This window comes from Perca fluviatilis, chromosome 17 (genome assembly GCF_010015445.1).
Source record: "Perca fluviatilis chromosome 17, GENO_Pfluv_1.0, whole genome shotgun sequence".
Classification (NCBI taxonomy): Eukaryota; Metazoa; Chordata; class Actinopteri; order Perciformes; family Percidae; genus Perca; species Perca fluviatilis.
The window spans coordinates 35044520-35069159 of NC_053128.1; the positions used below are offsets into that span (position 1 = coordinate 35044520).

General features: G+C 41.6%; 1 protein-coding gene and 3 long non-coding RNA genes across 5 annotated transcripts in view; 1 reads left to right on the top strand and 3 right to left on the bottom strand.

The window, feature by feature from the left end:
* Positions 1-24640, bottom strand: part of LOC120545308 — a 43698-nt gene that overhangs the window by 7825 nt on the left and 11233 nt on the right. Inside the window, exon 1 of one of the 2 annotated variants that reach the window (XM_039779552.1) lies at positions 9082-9126. The exons of the other annotated variant lie outside the window; for it this stretch is intronic. The gene's annotated coding sequence lies outside the window, so the exon portion shown is untranslated. Of the gene's footprint in view, positions 1-9081; positions 9127-24640 lie in introns of those variants that run through there. 2 annotated transcript variants of the gene reach the window in all.
* Positions 4321-5612, top strand: LOC120545338. Its single transcript, XR_005636662.1, has 2 exons — positions 4321-4394; positions 5241-5612. It is a non-coding gene; the product is annotated as an uncharacterized LOC120545338 (long non-coding RNA).
* Positions 5487-6664, bottom strand: LOC120545353. The gene is made up of 2 exons (XR_005636680.1): positions 6542-6664; positions 5487-5826 (listed from the first exon to the last, which is right to left on the bottom strand). It is a non-coding gene; the product is annotated as an uncharacterized LOC120545353 (long non-coding RNA).
* Positions 17741-20496, bottom strand: LOC120545336. The gene is made up of 3 exons (XR_005636660.1): positions 20468-20496; positions 20223-20317; positions 17741-18810 (listed from the first exon to the last, which is right to left on the bottom strand). It is a non-coding gene; the product is annotated as an uncharacterized LOC120545336 (long non-coding RNA).

Below are 24640 nucleotides of genomic sequence, written 5' to 3' on the forward strand. Positions count from 1 at the left end.
TCAGAGGCCGGAGCTGGCTTCCTTATCCTGGAAGTCAACGCTCCTCCAAACCCCCCGGTTTCCCTCTTCCTCCCCGCTGCCCTCGCCACTCTGGGCAGTTTCAGCCTCACTGACAGACTCAGATTATCACCCTAAGTACCAAGGCTTGGACCCAGTTGCAGTTCAGTTCAGAAAACAGAGGTTATTAACAAAAACTTCAACAAAAAGTGTCCAGGTGACTGGCAGAGCAGAAACTTAACAAGTGGTTCCAAAAAACATGCAGGCCAGGAAGACAGGAATGAGCAGGCATGACCAAACAGAACATCACACATGCAGCATACAGACAGAACGTAACGTTATAATCCGACAAGACACAAAGGAAACACAGTAGAGACTAAATACACAGGGTAACGAACACTAACAAGGGACAGGTGAGACCACAACTTCTGGTAATGTCACTTTGATTAATGTCAAGTTGTCATAATCAAGACAACCCAAACAATGTCAGCTTGTCATGACAAAAACCAAATGACCCTTAATGACAGAAGCCATGAACGTTTATGACTTGTTTATAAGGTTTATGACATGTTCATGACAGTGTCATGTCATAGTTATGTCGGTACTGTCAAGTAAAGTGTTACCAAAGTAAATCACAGCAAACCACTCTGTAATTAATTCATCTAAATTAATCGCATACATAATTTTTGCTTTGAAAGTAATTTAAATATTTCAATTCAAATGAATCAATGAATAATCAGCATTAGTAACATTAAAGTTAAACTATTTTTATTATTATTTTCACTGTTCAAATAATGGCCATAACAATCAACAATATGACTTAATATGCTGACGAAATACATTCAAAAGTGCTTCAGGAATAGGGTTGGGTATCGTTTGGGTTATTTCCGATACCGGTGCTAAAGCGGTAGTTTTTAATAAAGTAAAAAAAAGAAAGAAGGGTTGGCTACATTAAAGAACGGCTTGTTTATTGCTAAGGCCATATGGTCAAAATTAAATGATTTTATAATAATTTAATAACTATAACAATGACTTATTTCACTAGTAAATTGCTGTTGAACGACAAATGCACGAAAAGACTGTAGGTTACCAGTTTCATTGAACGCACCGTCTCCGTCTGTGTTTTTCCGACACGGCAGCTGCAGACTGTTGGGTCCTGGTGTTGAATCCTCTACGGTGAAATACAGTCAAACGTTACACCGTTTAGCGTTAGCTGTCAGCATTTTAACCGTGTGTAATCCAGCTGCTAGCTAGTGTTACCTGCTGTTGAGTGTGGTGTTAACTAGCGTCACGTGCAGTGATGTTTCTGTTGCCTGTAACAGCACATTCTCGTCGCCCTCCTTCATTTTACAGTCAAAATGAGGCTACAACGGCTCCGGCTGAAAGGTCAATATGGAATGTATTAATCTACTTCTTTCTTTTTTTTTAACACTTTATTTTTTCTCAGATTAATTAATTGAAATTAACACGTTATTTTGACAGCGCTAATATCAATCAATAACAATTCCCCAAATAAAATAAGGTTAACCATCAATCACACTGCTCCACTTGTTTTACATTATATGACAGTAACACGTCCAATTTGATGAAACATCTTGCGACACATGGCAGACTGATCTCATGAAGTGGCGTATGTATGACACGCCAATTCATATGCCATTATTGGCGTGTTATCAAGATGCATACTGGCTTTTTAGCGTGTCTATCAACACCGTTTGGCCTCGATTGACCTACATTACCTTGCTACCTAGTATGAAAGGGAGAAAATCTCCGTAGGGAGGTAGGTCGGGGTAGCCTGGTCCTACCAGACTCTGGTACAATAGCCTGGTCCTACCAGACTCTGGTACAATAGCCTGGTCCTACCAGACTCTGGTCCATTAGCCTGGTCCTACCAGACTGGTACACTAGCCTGGTCCTACCAGACTCTGGTACACTAGACTGGTCCTACAATACTCTGGTACACTAGCCTGGTCTTACCAGACTCTGGTCCATTAGCCTGGTCCTACCAGACTCTGGTCCATTAGCCTGGTCCTACCAGACTCTGGTCCTATCAGACTCTGGTCCTACCAGACCCTGGTACATTAGCCTGGTCCTACCAGACTCTGGTACACTAGCCTGGTCCTACCAGACTCTGGTCCATTAGCCTGGTCCTACCAGACTCTGGTCCTATCAGACTCTGGTCCTACCAGACCCTGGTACATTAGCCTGGTCCTACAATACTCTGGTACACTAGCCTGGTCCTACCAGACTCTGGTCCTATCAGACTCTGGTCCTACCAGACTCTGGTACACGCTAGCCTGGTCCTACCAGACTCTGGTCCATTAGCCTGGTCCTACCAGACTCTGGTACACTAGCCCGGTCCTACCAGACTCTGGTCCATTAGCCTGGTCCTACCAGACTCTGGTCCATTAGCCTGGTCCTACCAGACTCTGGTCCATTAGCCTGGTCCTACCAGACCCTGGTACATTAGCCTGGTCCTACCAGACTCTGGTACACTAGCCTGGTCCTACCAGACCCTGGTCCATTAGCCTGGTCCTACCAGACTCTGGTCCTATCAGACTCTGGTCCTACCAGACCCTGGTACATTTGCCTGGTCCTACCAGACCCTGGTACACTAGCCTGGTCCTACCAGACTCTGGTACACTAGCCTGGTCCTACCAGACTCTGGTCCATTAGCCTGGTCCTACCAGACTCTGGTCCATTAGCCTGGTCCTACCAGACTCTGGTACACTAGCCCGGTCCTACTAGACTCTGGTACACTAGCCTGGTCCTACCAGACTCTGGTCCATTAGCCTGGTCCTACCAGACTCTGGTCCTATCAGACTCTGGCCCTACCAGACTCTGGTACATTAGCCTGGTCCTACCAGACTCTGAGTGGTCTAGCGACTCTGTCTCAATTAGCACGTTAAAATGTTGTTCACACACTGGTCTATTAGACTCTTGGTTCGAAAGACCTGTTCTAAAAAACTGAAGCATGCTCACAGGGACAGGGAAGTTATTTTGGTTTTACTAGATACTTTTAGACTATTGTGCTTTTCCTACACTCCCGGTTCATTTGCCTTGGTCTAACAAACTTGGGGAAATTAGCTGGGTTTTAACAACACTCTGTTCTTTTTTTGGGTTCTCACAAAGTTTTGTAAAAACCTGGGGGTTCTAGAACCCTGGTCTATTTAGTTGGGTTCTACCACACTTTTGTAGTACACTTGTCTTGTAAAACAAGACTGGTAAACTAGAGTTGGTCCAAAAATCTGTCTTGGAAAAGAAGTTTTCTCCAACACACAGGTCTATTTTAAATTTGTTAAAAAGTGTCCTCCCTCTCTCCATAGACAAGTGTTAACTCCCTTGAAGGCGGGAACTCTGTTGAAGTTTAAAACTAATGGATCTGCCCAGAGCCACTCTGGATCTGCCTTAACCAATCACTAACGCTTGGTCGTGACGTATGTCACGCGCATATGCAACAAGAGGGGAAGACTGTCATGGCTATTAGCATTAGCACCTAGCATTAACCTAAGCCAACTCCTTCACCACTAACAGACCGAGCTGGAAAAAAAGCAGAAAAATTATTTTCCTGAACCCCGTGGGGAGGAGGACCACAACATCATGGCCACCAAGCCAGGCTAGATCAGTGGGGAGGATGGGTCAAACAACACAGGACTTTCACCCAGCAGACGGGGATCAGGTCCTGCGTGTCACGTTTCCTAAACCGAACCGCAGCTTTGTTCTTTTCCTAAACGCAACCCTTCTGCTTTATACAGCATAGACATACACGTGGATAGCTCAAAATGTGTGCAGATAACATGCCACTTGGTGGTGTGTATGTTTACGCGAAGTCATGATGTGACGTTGCACATAGAGGTTTATTTTAAAGCCGAACAGTGCACCGCGTTTGATACGTGATGCACTTCAAACGCAGCAGCTAGTGTTGTATGGAGCCAGGACAGTGACAGTAACCTGTAGTATTGAAAATAAAAATTGGCATTGAAACAACAAATATTGGAACTGAAAAATGTTGAACTGAAATATAAAACACAAACATCAAAAAGTATTAATCTCACAATGCTATTATTTTATTTCACTTTGACATTTGTTTGGATTATGATAGGTTTTTCAATGCCAATCTACATTTTTTCTTGATGTCTGACTTTTTTCAGTGACGTTTTTTTTTTTACGCTGTCAGGATTTTTACAATGTCACTGGTTTTCAGTTTCAACTTTCTGTCACTGTTTTGGCGTAGAGAGGAGGGGCCTGAGAGGAGGGACAAAGGGGCGTGGTTTACAGGTAATTTGCATAGGCTACTGGGAGAGACCGCACCTCCACAGGCATCCACAGATCCATGTGTTATAACCACACACCACCGCAATGGCTTCCACAAGTTCACCTGGAACCTCCAAATCTATGTAAGTCTGTTTATTTCTGCCATTTTATTTCACGTAGAAGCAGGCTGGTTTACTGTTAACTTTAAATGTAGGCCTAATCTGTGCTGTTTTGACAGAGGTTAGAACTGTTCTCTTAATACATCCATGGTTAGCACACGTCAGCTAACGTGTGGCTAATTATAGATAAGTCTCCCGCCGGGATGTCAATCTATCTTTTATAATCTAGTATTTATAATAACAGTAATTCCTGTCCTTTAGGAGTCCTAAGGCCAGTGTTACTGCTGGTGCCGAGGCTTGACTCTGCTTGCATCTCTCATTAGCTCCGTCATGGATGTCTTAAGAGAACGAGCTCAGCTCTCTCTACCTGTCGCTAACACTGGCACGGAGCGTTAACGCCCCCCCCCATAACTATCCTCCAATCACAAGTTAGCACACGTCAGCTAACTTGTGGCTAATTGTAGTAAGTCTCCCGTTGAACAAGCGCAACGGCTGGAGCTAATACCACATCAGCTAGCCCCACTTTGGGGGTTTAAAGTGATATTAATAGTGCACTGATGAGTCAGTCTTTAAGAGGGTCGCTTGCTAAATCCCTCCAACAGTCTGCATTTATTTTGTACCCACTATATATTTGTACCAGCCCCCAGAGGGACCTTGACACTTTACCAGACTTCTCCAGGACCCTGTGCAGCTTCAAAATGTTCAATTAAACCTTTTTTTCAATTTAGTTTTGGATGTTTATTATGGCCATATGTGCATAACCAATTAAATGCACACCTAAAGTGTGCATTTAATTTACAAAAAAAGTAATTTTTTAGTGAAGTATTCTAAAAGCAACTTCAGTCTTTTAACATTACTTGTCAATTACAGGATATACAAGATCTTTTCTTGGAGGGGGACCATGACAGAGTGACAGAAGAGTCTGCCAGTGGAGTACTTTTACCACCCATCCAGTGCCCTCTGAGGCCGCAGACTGTGGCAGAACTGAGGGCAGCCAATGGCGGATAGCTTTGCATGACTGCACTTAACTATGTGATTCTTTAGACATAAACATGGCAGGACAACACAGGAAAAACATTTTGTTTGTTATTTTAAAATGACAAATACCACTACTACTTTATATGTAGTACTGATTTTAATCCTTAACAGTTTTTGAAATGACATGCATTTACAGTATGGACTCCAGCAAAACAGTTAAATCTATACATTTTCAGTGAATAATAAATAAATATATTCAAGTAAGAATTTGACTCTATTTCATAACAAATTACAGTAAATGCAATGATAATGCATATGAGGGTTAATGTGTACTGGCCTATGCGAAAGGGTACAAGTCCCATTTCATGACTAAAAACAGTGTAAGTGTAAATAGTCAAAATCCACAGGCTGACGTTGCAGAACTTCCTGAAGCCTTTTCAGCAGTCTCTCCATAGTCTCTCCTCCCAGGCGAAGGTGCCTGTAATTATACACAACTTAGTGAAATCAGATGAGAAATGTAAAGGTTATGCCTTTAAGCCAGAAATACTACAGACATACTAGTTTTTGTTTACAAACAAGTTTATACATGTATGTCCAAGTAAACCTTTAACCGATAATATCAGTTTAACAGTTATAAAATATTGTACTGGACTGTTTACATGATAATGTTAACTTATGTTCAGCTAAGGCAGTTTTTCAGTAACTGTGTTTTCCCAGTTTTAGGAGATGTCAGTAAACGCGTTCTGCCTGTGTGATTTGCCTAGAAACCTGTCAGTCAGCAGCTATACTTGTGATTGGAGGATAGTTATGGGGGGAGGGGCGTTAACGCTCCGTGCCAGTGTTAGCGACAGGTAGAGAGCTGAGCTCGTTCTCTTAAGACATCCATGACGGAGCTAATGAGAGATGCAAGCGAGTCAAGCCTCGTGCACCAGCAGTAACACTGGCCTTAGGACTCCTAAAGGACAGGAATTACTGTTATTATAAATACTAGATTATAAAAGATAGATTGACATCCCCGGCGGGAGACTTATCTATAATTAGCCACACGTTAGCTGACGTTTGCTAACCATGGATGTATTAAGAGAACAGTTCTAACCTCTGTCAAAACAGCACAGATTAGGCCTACATTTAAAGTTAACAGTAAACCAGCCTGCTTCTACGTGAAATAAAATGGCAGAAATAAACAGACTTACATAGATTTGGAGGTTCCAGGTGAACTTGTGGAAGCCATTGCGGTGGTGTGTGGTTATAACACATGGATCGGTGAGGATGCCTGTGGAGGTGCGGTCTCTCCCAGTAGCCTATGCAAATTACCTGTAAACCACGCCTTTGCCCCTCCTCTCAGGCCCCTCCTCCCTACGCAAAACAGTGACAGAAAGTTGAAACTGAAAACCAGTGACATTGTAAAAATCCTTGACAGCGTAAAAAAAAAAACGTCACTGAAAAAGTCAGACATCAAGAAAAATGTAGATTGGCATTGAAAAACCTATCATAATCCAAACAAATGTCAAAGTGAAATAAAATAATAGCATTGTGAGATTAATACTTTTTGATGTTTGTGTTTTATATTTCAGTTCAACATTTTTCAGTTCCAATATTTGTTGTTTCAATGCCAATTTTTATTTTCAATACTAAAGGTTACTGTCACTGTCCTGGCTCCATACGACTCTTTTCTCTCTATACATCAATGACGTGGCTCTTGCTGTTGGTCACTTTCATCTCCACCTCTATGCAGACGACACCATCCTGTACACATCCGGCCCCTCATTGGATACTGTGCTATCAAACCTCCAGGAGAGCTTCAATACCATTCAGCACTCTTTCCGAAACCTCCAATTACTCCTAAACTCTGGCAAAACCAAGTTCATGCTTTTCAATCGATCCCTGCCCATCCCTGCCCATCCGATTAGCATCACCATGCTCGATGGGTTGGGATTAGAAAATGTGACAGTGTAAAATACTTAGGTGTCTGGTTAGACAGTTCCTCTCCTTCCAGCAACACGTAAACCATCTTCAATCTAAAGTTAAGTCTAGGATCGGTTTCCTATTCAGCAACAAGGCCTCCTTCACTTATGCTGCCAAACTCGCTTTGGTGAAAATGACAATCTTACCAATTCTTGATTTCAGTGATGTCATTTAGAGAACTGCCTCAAATTCTCTACTGAATAAACTGGATGTTGTCTACCACAGTGCCATACGTTTTGTGTCCAGAGCCCCTTAGAACACCCACCACTGCAACCTCTATGCATTAGTTGGCTGGCCCTCATTACACACTCGTCGCTTAACTCACTGGTACCAACTCATTTACAAGTCCTTGCTAGGAAAAGCCCCGCTGTACCTAAGCTCACTGGTCACCATAGCTTTACCCACCTGCAGCCTTCGCTCAAGCAGTTACATCTCCTTGGTCACCCCAAAAGCCCACAACTCCTCCTCCTCTCCTTCCATTTCTCAGCTGCAAATGATTGGAATGAACTACAAAAAACCCTGAAACTCAAAACCCTTAACTGCCTTTAAAGTATGTCTGTCTGATCTCCTGTCCAATCACTGTACGTTCTAATTGTCCTCCATCATTTATGCTCTGTTTTTGCACACCCGTATTCCATTATCTCTGTAATGCCCCACTGCATAGTTTGTACAGATGCACCTCTTCACCTGCACTGCTATCATATCTGTTTACTCTCTTTTGCACTATTAATTTGCCTTGGCATGCCCAACTGTTATTCTCCCCAACTTTGTTGTCATATAATTTTTGTACATCTCCTGACCTACATCACTAACTAGACCAATATTTGCACTAACTGTATATTGACCCTTCATTACATTTCAGATATAGAATGTCTATTCATGTAACGTATATTGTGTTATTACCATATCACTTTCACACATCCATCGACTTACTTATACCTCACCTTGCACCTGTTTTGTAATGCCTACTTAATCTGTATTTTAGGTAGCCTATTGTTATATAAACTGTCCATTCATATATATTTGCATTATAACTGATCTACATAACTAGACCACAATTTGCACTAACTGTATTTTGACTCTTTACTACATCTCAGATATAGAATGTCTATTCATGTAACGTATATTGTGTTATTACCATATCACTTTCACACATCCATCGACTTACTTATACCTCACCTTGCACCTGTTTTGTAATGCCTACTTAATCTGTATTTTAGGTAGCCTATTGTATTCTGTATTCCTGTATTGAATGTGAAACTGTATGGTGTCCTGCAGGCTTATGCTTTTCTTGGCCAGGTCACCGTTGCAAATGAGAACCTGTTCTCAACGGCCTTCCTGGTTAAATAAAGGTTAAATAAAAAAAATACAAAAACATCACTGAATATATGTTTAGTCTTCTGACCACAGTCAGCTCTTCATCAAGAGGTTTATTGCAGGGGTGTCAAACACATTTTGACTAAGGTCCAGACTGGATAATGAGAATCACATCAGGGGCCAGACGTGGAGTTTATTGACATGCTTTTATTTATTTATCGAAAAAGTCAAACATCTTTGACTGTATTATTGCATGTCTCACATAGTCTTATCACTTACAGTTTGGTCCACATAAAGTCCCCAAAAAGTTCATCAGCCATCAAAGAAAAAGGGACAAGACCTTGGTGGGCCAAAATTTATTATGACCCTTAATTGACATGCGGACCGGATCAAAATCTGCGAGGGGCCAGATCTGTGTCTTGAGTTTGACACGTGGTTTAGAGGTTCTTACCTGTTTGTTGATGCAGGTACAGCAGCTCTGAGCTCTCAGTCTTCGTGTTCACACGTCCTCTCTCAGTCTGTCTGATCAACATCCGTCCACCCGAGTTGTTTCTCTGAAATCACATGACCAGAGAAACCAATCAGACTGCAGCAGTGACTCACCTGTAAGGGCTATAAAACTCTACTGAAGGTACAGAGAAAGATAAAGAACTATACAGTTCTCAGTTCTGTTGCTGCAGAAACAAGAGTTCAAAATATAAAAGTTTAGAAGTGTAGTCAATGTCAGGTTGTCATCAAAAAGCCCAAAAACTGTAAATCAATAACATTCAAACAAAATGTAACAAAAATGATGAATGAGGAGAAAAATTGCAGAGAAAGAAGAGAAACTGGAAAGACTTGATGGAGATTGTTGAACGGCTGAAGAATGATCTGGAAGAAATAAAGAGGACATGTAAAGTTTAGCCTGAAACACTTTGTTACACACGGAGAGTTCAGAGGATTATTAGACGAGTTTCTGAACTAAACACAGAGCTAGATGATCAGATTACTGCAGTAAAAGTACTAATACCACACTGTTAAAGTTAGGGATTCACTGAATCCAGGATTGGGCTTCTGATTGGGCTGAATATTGGGCTTTTTGACGGGTTTGGGTTTCTGCCGAACCTTCGAATTTTTTCAATTCAATTCAATTTTATTTATAGTAGCAAATCATAACAGGAGTTATCTCAGGACACTTTACAGATAGAGTAGGTCTAGACCACACTCTATAATTTACAAAGACCCAACAATTCCATTGATTCCCAATGAACCGAACCCTACACTTGCACTCGGCGCGCTACGCTTGTCGTCATAGTGACGGCGCCGTTGGTTTACGGGAAGGTGTTTACGTAGGTGGAGCGTTCAATGCAGTAGGCTGTGAGAAAGTGGACATGGAACTGGTGAGTGAAAAAGTTGTTGTTTGGCAGAACTTTCAGTCAAAAGAAGGCCATTCAAGTCCAGCTACATGTTCAATCTGTTCAATGCTGATTGGTCTGGTGGTGGCGAGGACCCTAAACTATACACAACATGGCCGCTGTTACAACATCTGGTATGAAACATCTGAAAGAATACGAGTTGTGCACGAAGGAATCTCCAGACAGCAGCCAGAATGCAGCAACTTCAGGTACAGCAAAGGAAGGACAGTCACAGCTAAAAACTGGTGTTAACCAGACTGTTCCTCTCCTGGGCTGTCAGCGTTCTCTCAGAGTCTCCCTACAGTGGGAGCAGAGTGACCGAACGGTCGGCTGCTGCTCGTTAGCTAACGTTAGCTTTTTAATTTCACCCCCCCAACATGCCTTCATCATACACTGGTTAAAGCAACACAGTCTCACTCCCTACTCGTCAAATGTATGATGCATGGTCAAGGACCCTGGCGTCAAGTTCCAACTAAATAGGGGTACCCTTGACGTTGTTTTTCGACGAGGGGGTCCGTCAGATAGACATTCATGTTATTCCCTCACCGTCAAATACCTACGAAAGAAAAAACACGCCCCCCGCTCCTTAACTCGAAATCTGTGACAGTTATTATTGGTATTTTTAGCCCAATAACCGCTGTTTTAATCAACATTATTCACGAGATATTATCATGGTTTATATGTATTTCTTTTAATGTTATTATTTCGGTCTATTTCGGCCAGGGAAGCTGGGTTGCTTTTTTGTTTATTTATATTTTTTAAACTATAACGCTACATCTATCAACATTTATTTGCATGTTATCATGGTATTCATTTCTTTATTTTAATAATATTATTTCGGACTTATTAGCAGTGAAATATTACAGTATATGCTGTAATACAGAAGATTACGATATGATCCGAGCTGGATGCATTCAAAGCCGATATCCCCCAATGCAATGCGGCCGTTCATTTCAAAGAATCGGGCAGCGATCAGCTGGTCTTTAACGCCAGGATCGCTTCAATATACATATATACAGTCAGTGGTCAATATCACTTCAATATACATATATACAGTCAGTGATCAGTATCACTTCAATATACATATATACAGTCAGTGGTCAGTATCACTTCAATATACATATATACAGTCAGTGGTAAGTATCACTTCAATATACATATATACAGTCAGTGGTCAGTATCACTTCAATATACATATATACAGTCAGTGGTAAGTATCACTTCAATATACATATATACAGTCAGTGGTCAGTATCACTTCAATATCCATATATACAGTCAGTGGTCAGTATCACTTCAATATACATATATACAGTCAGTGGTCAGTATCACTTCAATATACATATATACAGTCAGTGGTCAATATCACTTCAATATACATATATACAGTCAGTGGTCAGTATCACTTCAATATACATATATACAGTCAGTGGTTGTGTCACCAGCAACAACACGTTGCTCAGTTTTGTTCCAGTAAGTTATGAACCATAATAACATTTAAACGAATCCGCGGAAAACTCCGGAAGTGACGTAGTACGTCCCGCTCAGCGGATAAGAAGATAAAAATACATAATATTTGTAATATTGATGTTTTTTTCTAACGTTGTATTGGAGGAGTTAAAGAATATAGATAGCAATAATAATAATAAAATACAGTTTAATGTATTTGTCTCATATATTGTGTGCTCGGCCGGCGGGCGGCATCAATCTGAAATGGAATCAAGCCATCTCACGGCGGGCAGCAGAAACAGGAGCCGAACGAGTCCCCCCACTGACCCCGGAAGAACTACAAGTGCTCAAGCTTTGTAACAGCTTCTGTGGCGTTTCCTATGGGAGTTGTAGATTTAAAGTATATTGGTTAAAGTATATTGGTTTAAATAGGTGAAAATAGCTTATTACCATATTTGACAGTGCTTACAGTAGGTAAAATTTGGTGACCATATCTACATGACAGCTGAGGTCCAGAGCTTTCTAGAACAGCTGGTCTTATGTGTGCAGCACCTTCTGTAGCTAAATGACAGGCCTTCAAACTTGTGCAACTTTAAGATACGCTATTGGAGCTGGAAATACTGCGGATGCTGGCACCAGACTTGCCCTCAAATACGAGGTCAATATTTCAAAGCAGGAGTAATGTATTCTCTCCAGACTGACGATGATACTGTCGAGGTTGAGACCTTTCCAACGATGTGTTTGCTATAGTCCTACAACAACGTTTTAATTTTTACACATCATGGAGACCACTTAGCAGGAGATACTTTATTGTCCCCAGAGGGATATTTGCCTTGAGTTCAAATGCTTCACACATAACACTTGACATATTGTTTTATCATACAGCTGACATATACAGTAATTACAATAAAAAACATCATGAACAAAGTGATATGTAGTCAGACTGAAGCACATCACACAGCAACAATCTATTGCTCATCTTTCACAAACAGTGACAAGAGCAACACAACCATGCTTCATATCATGAAGCTATTGCACACCCGCCAACTCAAGCAACATTATGTAAAGTTTTAAATGAGATAGGTCCAAATTAGGCCTATAGTTTAAAAATGTTAAGTTTACCCATATCGTCTGCCAGAGGGTAAGAGCTCATACTTGGCATGGAGAATAAAGATAGAGCAGACCATATTCTGTGTGCTTGACTGGAGAGACTGGTTTCTATTCTATCCTAACCCTAACCCTAACCCCTAACCCTAACCCTCTGATTCACTGTGAGTGTCTGCTCTAAATGATAACACACACTTTCAATACGGGCCTTCCAGCCAAAGGTGTTGTCCATATGAACACCAACGTGCCTATAGGAGCAGAGCCGATTGATTGGTTCATCATTTATGACCTCTGATACCCTCTGACCCATGTCACAACCCTTTCCTCAGCTTGTGAAATGTTTGAATGAGATGTGTGAGTTTTGTCTGTGTGCAGTATATAGGCTGAGGTAGAAGCATGTAAAAAAAACACATGTTGTGTACATATACCCATACAAAGCTATATACATCTTACTCTGTGAACAAAAACCTCAGCAACAATCTGCTTATCCTTTTAATTTCCTGAAAATGCTTCCTAAAACTAGTCCCCTCTTAATTTTGAAAAGGTAGTCTCAATAAAGGCTACAAAGGTTAGGATGGCTACAAGCTGTAACCACGGTGATTGATATGAGGATCATCTTTTGAATATAATAATTAATATGTTAGGCGTACCATAAATCAATATTTCAAAAAAGTAATTCATTTAAAACAACTAATAATGCAATGTGATTTTAAATCAAACTAAGTTCCACACATAAATGTGTACGCCAAAGTAAAATTCTTCGTGCAGTACATACGTGAAGCGATGCAATTGAAGTAAGGGAGACCGGTGCGTTTTATATGCACGCGGCTCACGTCGCCACGTTGTGTGTTATCGCGAGAACAGCGTCACACACAAAAAAAAAGTTGGGTTTAGGAAAAGAATGCAGGGAAAGGCTTTAGTAACACAAGAAAGTCACAAAAATACGCTAATAAACGGTTGGGTTTAGTGAAGAAACATTGGGGAAGGCTTAACAAAAAGAAAACACATAGCCACAAAAACTCACCACACGCAGGACGCAAACCCCAATCTCCCACGTGAAAGTCCTGGTTTTTACCCATCTGCCACCCTAACCAACCTCCTTACGCGGTCCCACATCCCTTTATACTATAAACGCACCGGTCTCCATTACTGTAATTGGAGCGCTCCACATATCTACTGTACGCACAATTTTACTTTGGCGTACACATTGCACATATTTCTAAAGTGTAAACCTGTGTTATTTGTACGCTTTTGAGTGAGAGTGGGCTGAAATTCTCACATACAACGTGCAACATTCTTTCACAGACGAGTAGAGGTAATTACCAAAATAAACCGAAATAATAACATTAAAAGAAATACATATAAACCATGATAATATCTCGTGAATAATGTTGATTAAAACGGCGGTTATTGGGCTAAAATACCAATAATAAAACTGTCACAGATTTCAAGTTAAGGGGGGCGAGTTTTTTCTTTCATCGATATTCGACGGTGAGGGATTATCTGACGGACCCCCTCGTCGAAAAACAACATCAAGGGTACACCTATTTCGTTGAAACTTGACGCCAGGGTTCCTTGACCATGCGTCATACATTTGACGAGTAGGGAGTGAGACTGTGTTGATGAGTTTAACAGATGATCTGTTATTGCTCATTATGAAAGTCTTCAGAGTCACTGCAACCCCTGAAAATGATAAAAAAGTTAGGAAACTCGATCATGCAGTCAGCTGATTGCTGTCAGAAAGTTGTTGATGACTGTGAAAAGATGAAGGAAGAACTCAAAGACTTCACTAAAAAGTAAAGATAGAAGCAGCAGGGAGAACAAAAAGACATGTTCACACTGAAACTGCTGACTAACTGTTTGTTTGATCAGAAAACCCTCAACATTCATCTAACATATTTGACTTTTTGTAGCTGAATCAGATGTTATTCAATATGTTGGACTGTTGAACTGGTATAGTAATCAGTCTCACTCACTGTTGGACTCTTGGACGAGGCTGAATTATGTTATTGAGGCTGTTAATTAATGTTCAACAAACCTGCAGACAAACGGGGGCCAAATAGTCTAAATCTTAGAATCCAACAGACAGTTAAATGACAACACATTACAGTGTACTTACTCACCTGTTACAATTAGAAACACAAACATTTATGAGGGACATTACAGACAACATTTATCAAAACAAATACATTAACCGAAAACAGAAAACAATACCTGGACGGTCCGAATGAGCCCAGGTCTCGCCTCTTCTACCTCCTCCCAAAGAGCCACAAGCCTCCTGTGACTTGGACGGTCCCCTTTGTTGTTCCGGTCGGCAGACCAATAGTAAGTGACTGCGGATCAGAATCATACAACATCACAGAATACATAGACCATTTCATTAACCCACTTTCTAAACTTCACCCTAGCTATATCCAAGACACATATGAATTTGTAAATAAAATAAAAAAACCTTCAAGTACCCGGTCACACTATCATTTTTTTAGTAACTATAGACTCATTATACACAAATATAGAAACAGCACTTGGCCTCTCTGCAATAAACCACATTTTTGATAAATACCCAGACCCATCCAGACCCGACAGCCACATTTTACAGTTATTCTAAATCACACTGACCAGAAATGACTTCACTTTTAACAATAAACACTATCCCCAGCTTTGCAGGTGTGCAATGGGCCGGAAGTACTCACCATAATACACAGACATCTACCTGGCCCATTGGGAGGGAACATTAATCCATAAACTCACCATTAATCTGCTTTATTTCCGGTACTTGGACATCTGCTGCCTTTGGAACAACACCGAACAGACTTTTTTGACTTTTCTGGACATTCTCAACCCACATTACCCTAAAATAAAACTCAAACATAACCTACGACCCGTTAGAGTGGAGTTCCTGGACACACGGGTCTTCTTCCGCACCTCCGGCGACCAGACGAAAACACTACGCACCAAAAGTTTATTTCAAAGACATGCACTTCTCCATAAGACCAGCTATCACCCCAAACACACGTACAGAGGCCTCATTAAGTCCCAGCTGATACGCTTCCACAGAGTTTGCACCTTCCCGGAGCATGTGGAGGAGGCCACTAGGACACCTTTTAGTGCAATGAGGTTGAGGGGTTACTCGAGGCGCTTCCTTAGAGGTATAAAGGCGGAGGTCATCGGCAAGTTTAAAAACAAAGAAGAAACTATCACCCGGCCGTCCAATTCCGCCCACGTTCCCCTGGTTATTACATACTCAGAAAATCTTAGGAAACTTATACCTATTTTCTATTTTAAATGACTTTTTATTGTTTTATCTATATTTTTGATTAATAATAACTATTTGTTGCAATATGTTTTTATATTTACTTCTTTTATAGCCTGTTTCTCCGATTTTACTATTCTTTCCTTTCGGGGGTTAATCTCTTCCTGCAGAGGAGGTCCTACCTAATATTTTAATGGTTTTTATTTTAAATAATTATTTTTAATAAATATTTGAAAGATGCCTTGGTTGTCCTTTATAACTTTTGTTGTGCCGTATCTAAATTTTAAGAATTTGATTGTAATTTTGTCTCTATTGCTAATATTTATTATTATTATTATTATTATTATTACAAATTGAATTACTTGACTCAAGATTTTAGCATAATAATACACAGGCCATTGGTTTGATGCAATTTTTTACTAACAGTGTGGTTTTACTGTATGATGTATTTTAAATTATTAATGGTTATTTATTGTGTGGCACTTTTTACCTCTTAAAGCACTTTTAAACATAGCACTTATTACTAACTTTTAATGGTATGTATATATATATATTTTTAACCTCAAGGGCAAGTAACTCAGACAGTATTTATGATCCCTTTTAAATGTCTTAATTTTTTTATTTAAATAACATGGTTTTAATATTGGGATAGAATTTATTTATTTTTTTATTCATTTTTTACTTTGTTATTTATCTGGAAGAGACACCAGGGTAGTTGTGGAGGTGACCTTTTATTTAAAGTTTTAAATTCCCGCTGTCCTTCCTGTCCAGTGGTTCTTTTAACCTTCTTTTAATATCTGGCCGTTTTTTAAACAGCCCCCTCTTTTTATATATAACTGAACCCGGTTTTTTAAGGAGTTCTTTAAAGTGTTTTATTCACACCAGTGGTCCCCTTGGGCCCGTGCCCCTTGTAGCACCCATTCCGGGCGCTGCGTTTTAACCCAAACCTAACCATAACCTAATTCTATCCCTAATCCTAACCTTAACCCTTACCCTCACCCTAACCATAACCTAATTCTATCCCTAATCCTAAAACCAAGTCTTAACCCTCAAACAGCCCTTTAAACTTGTGGGGTCCAGCATTTTGGTCCCCACAAGGCTGTGCAGACCTCACAAGGATACTGTAGTCCCCGGTATTTGGACCCCACGAATATAGTAAAACAGGTACACACATACACACACACACACACACACACACACACAGACACAGACACAGAGACACACCCACACATAACACATACAAACACACACAAACACAAAGAGACACACACACACACTCACAGAGACACACACAGGTGTTTCCTCCCAGCTCCCCTCAGGAACACTCTGCAGCTGGGAGGAGAACTCTAACTTCTCTCTCATTCACACCTACAGGACATCTAAACATTACAGCTTTTAAAAGATACATTGTGATATCTGGAGAGTTTCCAGCCTCTTCTTTAGAAACTGTGTTGGGTCAACGTGAACAAATCCTGAACATCTAAGATCAGCTATGTTTGATCACCATCATTATCAGATCAGAGAACATCAGATCATCATGAAGAGGTTTAGTGGTTCTTAGCTGTTTGTTGATGCAGGTACAGCTCAGTTGCTCTAAAATCACATGATCAGAGAAACCAATCAAACAGCAGCAGCGTCTCACCTGTAGGACTGTAGCTGATTAACTTTTCCCTGAAGGTTTAGACAAACGTGTTGCTGCCATCTTGTGGCGCTGCTACGTTACTACACGGCTCATCTATTCTCAGTTGGCATCACTTTATGTTTCACAGTTCATCAGACTGGTTTTCTCTGCTCTGGATCTGACAGAAACATAATCATGTTTCAGACAGAATTATAAGCAGCAGCATATTCAGAGAAAGTAAATATCATATTCTATACTTACAACATAATTCAGTCTCAGTCCAAGAGTCCAACAGTGAGTGAAATTTAATATTAAACCAGAGATCAACAGTCCAACATATCAAATATCATTAAGTATTATTGTTCATCTGATTCAGTTACATAAAGTCCAGTATGTTAGATAAATGATCAAACACTAACAGTCAGTCTTTGACTTCTTTCTTCATCTGATCAAAGTCATTAACAACTCTGCCACATAGATCTGCCAAAATGGTGATTTCTCTTCTATCTTCAGAAACTTGTCTAATAATCCTCTGAAACTCCTTCACGTGTATCAGAGTGATTCCAGCATGAACATCAGCTGATCTTTGCTCCAACTTGTCACCCCTCCTCTTTATTTCTTCCAGGTCATTCTTCACCCATTCTATGATCTCTATGAACTCTTTACCCAGCTCTTCTACTTTATTTACACTTCTATTATCTTCATTGTTTTTATTGCATTTACAACCACAGCTTATCTTCTTCCTTCTAAAGCTAACTTTCCTACTACAGCTCCTGCTGCTACTGCTATCGCTACTACTGCTGCTAAATTACCCCCCTCAGTGTACGGAGCTGCAAGGGTCATGAGTCCTACTCCTACTATTGCTCCTACTCCTCCTGCTACTGATCGTCCTACTACTGCTTCTTCTACTGCAGCTGCTCCTGCTACTACAGCTCTTCCTGCAGTTCCTCCTGCTACTACCACTGCTAACGCTCCTCCTAAACTAACCCCCCCATTGAACAGAGCTGCAAGGAACAGGACTATTCCTACTGCCCCTACTACAGCTCTTCCTGCAGCTCCTCCTGCTGCTACTACTGCTAACGCTCCTGCTACAGCTAAACTAACCCCCCCAGTGACCGGAGCTGCAAGGAGCTGGATTACTATTCCTACTGCTGCTCCTACTCCTCCTGCAACATATCTTGCTCTTCTGACTTCATCTGTTCTCTCCTGCACCATTCTGACTTCATTTTTGTCCATTAATTCAGACAGATGAGGAGAGAGGTCTCCTGGTCCTCCTGAAGTGTTGAGATCTCCTCTTCAGAGTGATGAAGAAGCTGACTTTAAATCAAACTTTGATCTGATGTGATCAGAAAGGTTCTGTGGAGACAGGAAGAGACACACATCATCAGAATAAATACACACACACAGAGACAGACACACACACACACACACACACACACACACACACACACCCAGCTCCACTCAGCTCCACTCTACAGCAGCTGGGAGGAAACTCTAACTCACCTTAGATTTCTGACATTTACAAACTCACTATTCCTTTCAGATTAAAAGAAAACTCTGAGTTAGAGCAGCAGAGGAAACTAACCTCAGCCAACATCAACAATAACACTGATCTGATATTCTATATGTTGGACGGACGGTTTAAAGGAGACTCACGGCGGATTTCAACACGTAGATCTGTCGTGTGTAAATGTGGAGTGCTGTCAGTAGCGAGAAAAACTAAACCAATGGGTGCTGCCTACAGCGTGTTATCCTCCTGCTAGGGTTAGGCCGGTTACACACTGCCGGCGTGGCGTGATGCGTGGCGTTTCTGTTGCGCGGCAGCTGCGTGGATTTTTCTACGTCTTTACACAACAGAAAGGTGTCTGACGCGGCGCTGCTGCTGCTAGCCTTGTCTGGACACATGGATGTTTCCCATTGATCAAATGAAATACCACGTTAAACATAAATATATTCTGATCTGATTACAGCAAAGACAACATCGGCAGTATTAACGGCAAAATAGGCTACAGAATATTTCCTTCTGGATTGACAGGTGACATATTAGAAAATCGATTTTTTTTATTACATTCATATATCTGCATTTATATCAAAACCTCGAGGCTTTTAAACATCAACATGTCATTTGTTAATATGTATTTGTGTCTAAATGACATATAAACATATTTTCCTATTCTATTTAGCCTGGAAACGCTTCCAACACGCTCGCGTTTCGGGTGAAAAATAGGCGTCGGTTCTATTCCTAGCATGTACGCGTCTCAGGCGTGGCTCGAGCCTGTGATGCAGGCAGTGTGTAAGCTCTAACCTGTCAACCATCACTTTAATCCGAGTTAATCACTTCTTCTTGAGAGAGAAACCATAACATACAGTTTATCTCTTTAGTGATGTTTTCACAGAGAAAATATATCCTTTAAACAGATAATCCTGATTCAAGTCCTGATTTTAATCTGAAATGGAGCCATTTATCAAGTTGTATAAAGTTCAAACACAAAGCAGAGGTAACAACAGAGGTGTCTGTATGTAGAAAGACTCCATCTTTAGAAACTTATTAAGTCTTTTTAAATAAAACAGGACAACACTGGACCGACTGGAGGGTCCAGCACAGTTAGAGGTGTTAAACATTTCACATTATGGCCACTTATCAAATAGTTTAAACACTTCTTCTTTTCTTTAGGGACACCTTTGAAAGACCTGTTGATCTCAGGAACAGAACAGTAGCTGATGTAACAAACCGGAAGACAGAAAACCCTCCAACCTGTGATCCATACCTGTGTGTTTAAAGTCCTGGTCAACCCAGGAAGAGGTCCAGAGAAATGGATCTGAAGTTCCTGAAGATCGGTGACGAGGTGACTACGGACACTGTCTGGAAGAAAGAAAATATTAAATCACATTAAGGTAATGTAGTACGTTCAGTTATTATTTATGTCAAATACATTTTCCTCATGCATTTATATCTGGTGTTACCTCCTGATCTGATCATTTTAAAGTATTTCCTGTTCCAAAGTGTTCTTACCTGTGTTGTTGGTCTGTGATGTAGAGGAGGAGAGACAGTTTAAGCAGTTACGTTACAGTATATCAGTAAGAGGAGGAGGAGACATCTGGGGTCACATGGTTTAAGAGAAACCGTTTGACTTCATCAGTAAACAGGAAGAGAGGGAGGATGCTCTGTGGTCACGATTTCACTCAAACTGGCTCAGAGACGTCTGAAAATCAGAAAGCAGGAAACAGCAACTTTTTATATCTATCAAAAACTAACTTTGACAAGCAACACAAAGGTGAGATTTATGTTTTATCAGAAATGTTTTCTAACAGTTTCTTCCAGTTTTATAAGAGAAAAGATTTCAGTGATGAAGACTATGATGGTAGTTTAGTTAAATGAACGTCTGGTATCTTCCTCACCTCCAATAAAGAGCTTTTCTGTGTCAACATTCAGGACTGTCTACCATGCCCTGAATGAGACTCAACCAAACATTTCCCCAAATTTACATTTACATTTCTAAAGCTTTTCTTACTGACATTGTCAATGTTGTTCAATATATAAACATTGAACTCTTCCTGATAATTTAAAGATCATATAAGTTCTGAATATCTTTATAGTATGTGAACAAATAGAAGAAATCTGACTCTGGTTTTGGTTGCTGTCAATGTAACCTCCATCCAGAACCAGACCCACAGCTAAGATGAACAAAGACAGACCAACATTTAACTACTTTTTACAGTGTGATGGCCAAAAGCTCCACATGGTAACAACAGCCAGCAATGGTAACACTGTACACAATGTCCCCCTATTCTGTTTAGTACACAGGTTAACTTTACAGTCAGCCACACCCCAAACTATTCATCATCACTAAAGTAGTCTAAACACTGGTCATTTGATTTATAATCTACATATTTATTTACTTTGAGCCTTACACTGTTTAAATGGAGTGAACACATTTTAAATGGTAGTGTTAAATAATCATTGTTGTGTTATATTAATCATCATGTTTTGTTATTTGTTACCATGCTGGAGGGCCGGTCCTTCCTGGGGGAGAAAAGGAGAGGCCAAAGGTGAAGGAGGACTGTTAAATCCTGGGGCCTGCCAATCCAGCCATACCATGTGCTGCCATGTTGGGGGTCTCAGTTTCCCCTTCTGTGTCCTTTGGTTTGTCCCAACCAGTATATATGTCCCCTTGTGTCTGATTCAGTGAGGTTAGTTTGTTTAGTCCACCTCCTGTTTTGTTGTTGATATTTTGAGTATAGTTATATTTTGTTGACATCTTTCAAAGTCCCAGATATTAAGTTCTTGGTTTATATTGTTTAGGATATGTTAAGGTTAATAAAAAACCTCTTTCAATAAAAACTCCTGTTCTCCTCATTGCTTTTTCCCTGACATAGATATCTAAATATAACTATATATATAACGTGTTGTTGCTGGTGACTAAACCACTGATTATATATATATGTACATTGAAGTGATATTGGCGTTAAAGACCCGCTGATCGCTGCCTAATTCTCTGAAATGAATGGCCGCATTGCATTGTGGGAAATTGGCTTTGCATGCGCCCAGCTCGGATCATATCATGTTCTGTCTCACAGCATACTGTAATATTTCACCGGTAATAAGACCAAAATAATATTATTAAAATAAAGAAATGTATACTCTGATAACATCTAAATAAATGTTGATAGATGCAGTATTATAGTTCTAAAAATATCAATAAACAACAAAGCAATCCAGCTTCCCTGGCTGAAATAGACCGAAATAATAACATTAAAAGAAATATATATTAACCGTGATAAGATCTGGTGAACAAATTATGATTTAAACAGCAGTTATTGGGCTAAAAATACCATTAAAATGAAATCTGTGTACAGCTTCTCTGTACAGAAAGAAACGTGCTGTGATCAGGGAATCTGTGCGTAGACCACGGATGATGATGTCATTGACCTACATACTGTAGGCATCGCATCCGTGGGCCGTCACGGACTTTTCGGCGATTCCGTGAAACTGCTGCAGATTTTGAGTTAAGGGCCGTCTTCATTTCATGGAATTCTGTGAGATCAGGTTGAGCAAATAGTTTAAACTGAATAACCATTCACTGTCTGTGCAACCAATGCAATTGATAGAATATTTTGTCATCAATTATTTACATTATTATTAAAGCCTGAAGACGATTCTCAGCTCTTTGATCTGCAGACATACAGCGTCTCTGAGAATGGGACAGACAGACAGGCAGACAGACAGGCAGACACAGACAGACAGAAAGACAGACAGACAGACAGACAGGCAGACAGACACAGACAGACAGACAGACAGACAGACAGGCAGACACAGACAGACAGACAGACAGACAGGCAGACAGACACAGACAGACAGACAGACAGGCAGACACACAGACAGGCACACAGACAGACAGACAGACAGACAACAGGCAGACAGACACAGACAGACAGACAGGCAGACGACAGACGAACAGACAGGCAGACAGACACACAGACAGACAGGCAGACAGAAAGACACAGACAGACAGACAGACAGACAGACGAACACGAACAGACAGACAGACAGACAGACAGACAGACGAACAGACAGGCAGACAGACGCAGACAGACAGACAGGCGAACAGACACAAACAGACACGGAGCAGGCAGACAGACAGACAGACAGACAGACAGACAGACAGGCAGGCAGACAGACGAACAGACAGGCAGACAGACACAGACGGACAGACGAACAGACAAGACAGACACAGACAGACAGGCAGGCAGGCAGACACAGACGAACAGGCAGGCAGACAGACACAGACAGACAGACGAACAGGCAAACAGACGAACAGACAGACACAGACAGACAGACAGACAGACGAACGGACAGACAGACAGACAGACAGACAGGCAGGCGAGGAAGACAGAACGAACAGACAGACAGACAGGCGAACGGACACAGACAGACAGGCAGGCAGGCAGAAAGAACAGAAAGACAGACAGGCAGGCAGGCGACAGACAGGCAAGCAGGCAGACGAAGGAGACAGACAGACACACAGACAGACAGGCAGGCAGACGAACACGAACAGCAGGCAGACGGACAGACAGACAGACAGACACGGACAGACAGACAGAGACACAGACGAACAGACAAGCAGGCAAGCAGGCAGACAACGGACACAAACAGACAGGCAGGCAGCAGACAGACGAGGCGAGCAGGCAGACAGACGAGACGGAACAAAACAGACAGAAGGAGACACGAACACGAACAGCAGGCAGGCAGACGAACGAACAGACGAACGGACAGACGGACAGACAGCAGGGGACAGACGAGCGGACACAGACACAGACAGGCAGGCAGGCAGGGAACGGACGAACAGACAGACGAGCAGGCAGGCGAGGAGGAGAGACAGACGAACACAGACAGACAGACGACAGAAAGAACAGACAGACGAAGACAGACGGACAGGCAGACAGACAGACGGACAGAAAGACGAGACACGACAGACAGACAGACAGGCGAACAGACGAGACACAGACAGACAGACAGACGAACGAACACAGACAGACAGACAGACAGGCAGACACACGAAAAGCACGAACAGACAGACGAACGAACAGACAGGGGACGGACACAGACAGACAGACAGGCAGACAGACAGACAGACAGACGAGAACAGACACACAGACGGACAGGCAGACAGAAAGACACGAACAGACAGACAGACAGACAGACACAGACAGACGAACAGACAGACAGACAGACGAACAGGCGAAAGACACGACAGACAACAGCGACAGACACAAACAGACACGAGCAGGGAACAGACAGACGGACAGACGAACAGACAGGCAGGCGAACAGACGAACGAACAGGCAGACGAACGAACAGACGGACAGACAGACAGAAGCAGAGGACAAACACAGACAGACGAGACAGAGCGAGACGACACAGACAGACAGGCAGAGCAGACGAACAACAGAGACAGACGAACAGGCGAACAGACGAACAGACGAACACAGACAGACAGACAGACAGACAGACAGACAGACAGGCAGGCAGGCAGACGAACACAGACAGACAGAGAGGACGAACACAGACGAACGAGCAGGCGAGCAGACAGACAGACAGACAGACAGACAGGCGAGCAGCAGACAGACAGGCGAGGCGAGCAGACGAACAGACGAACAGACACACAGACAGACAGGCAGGCAGACG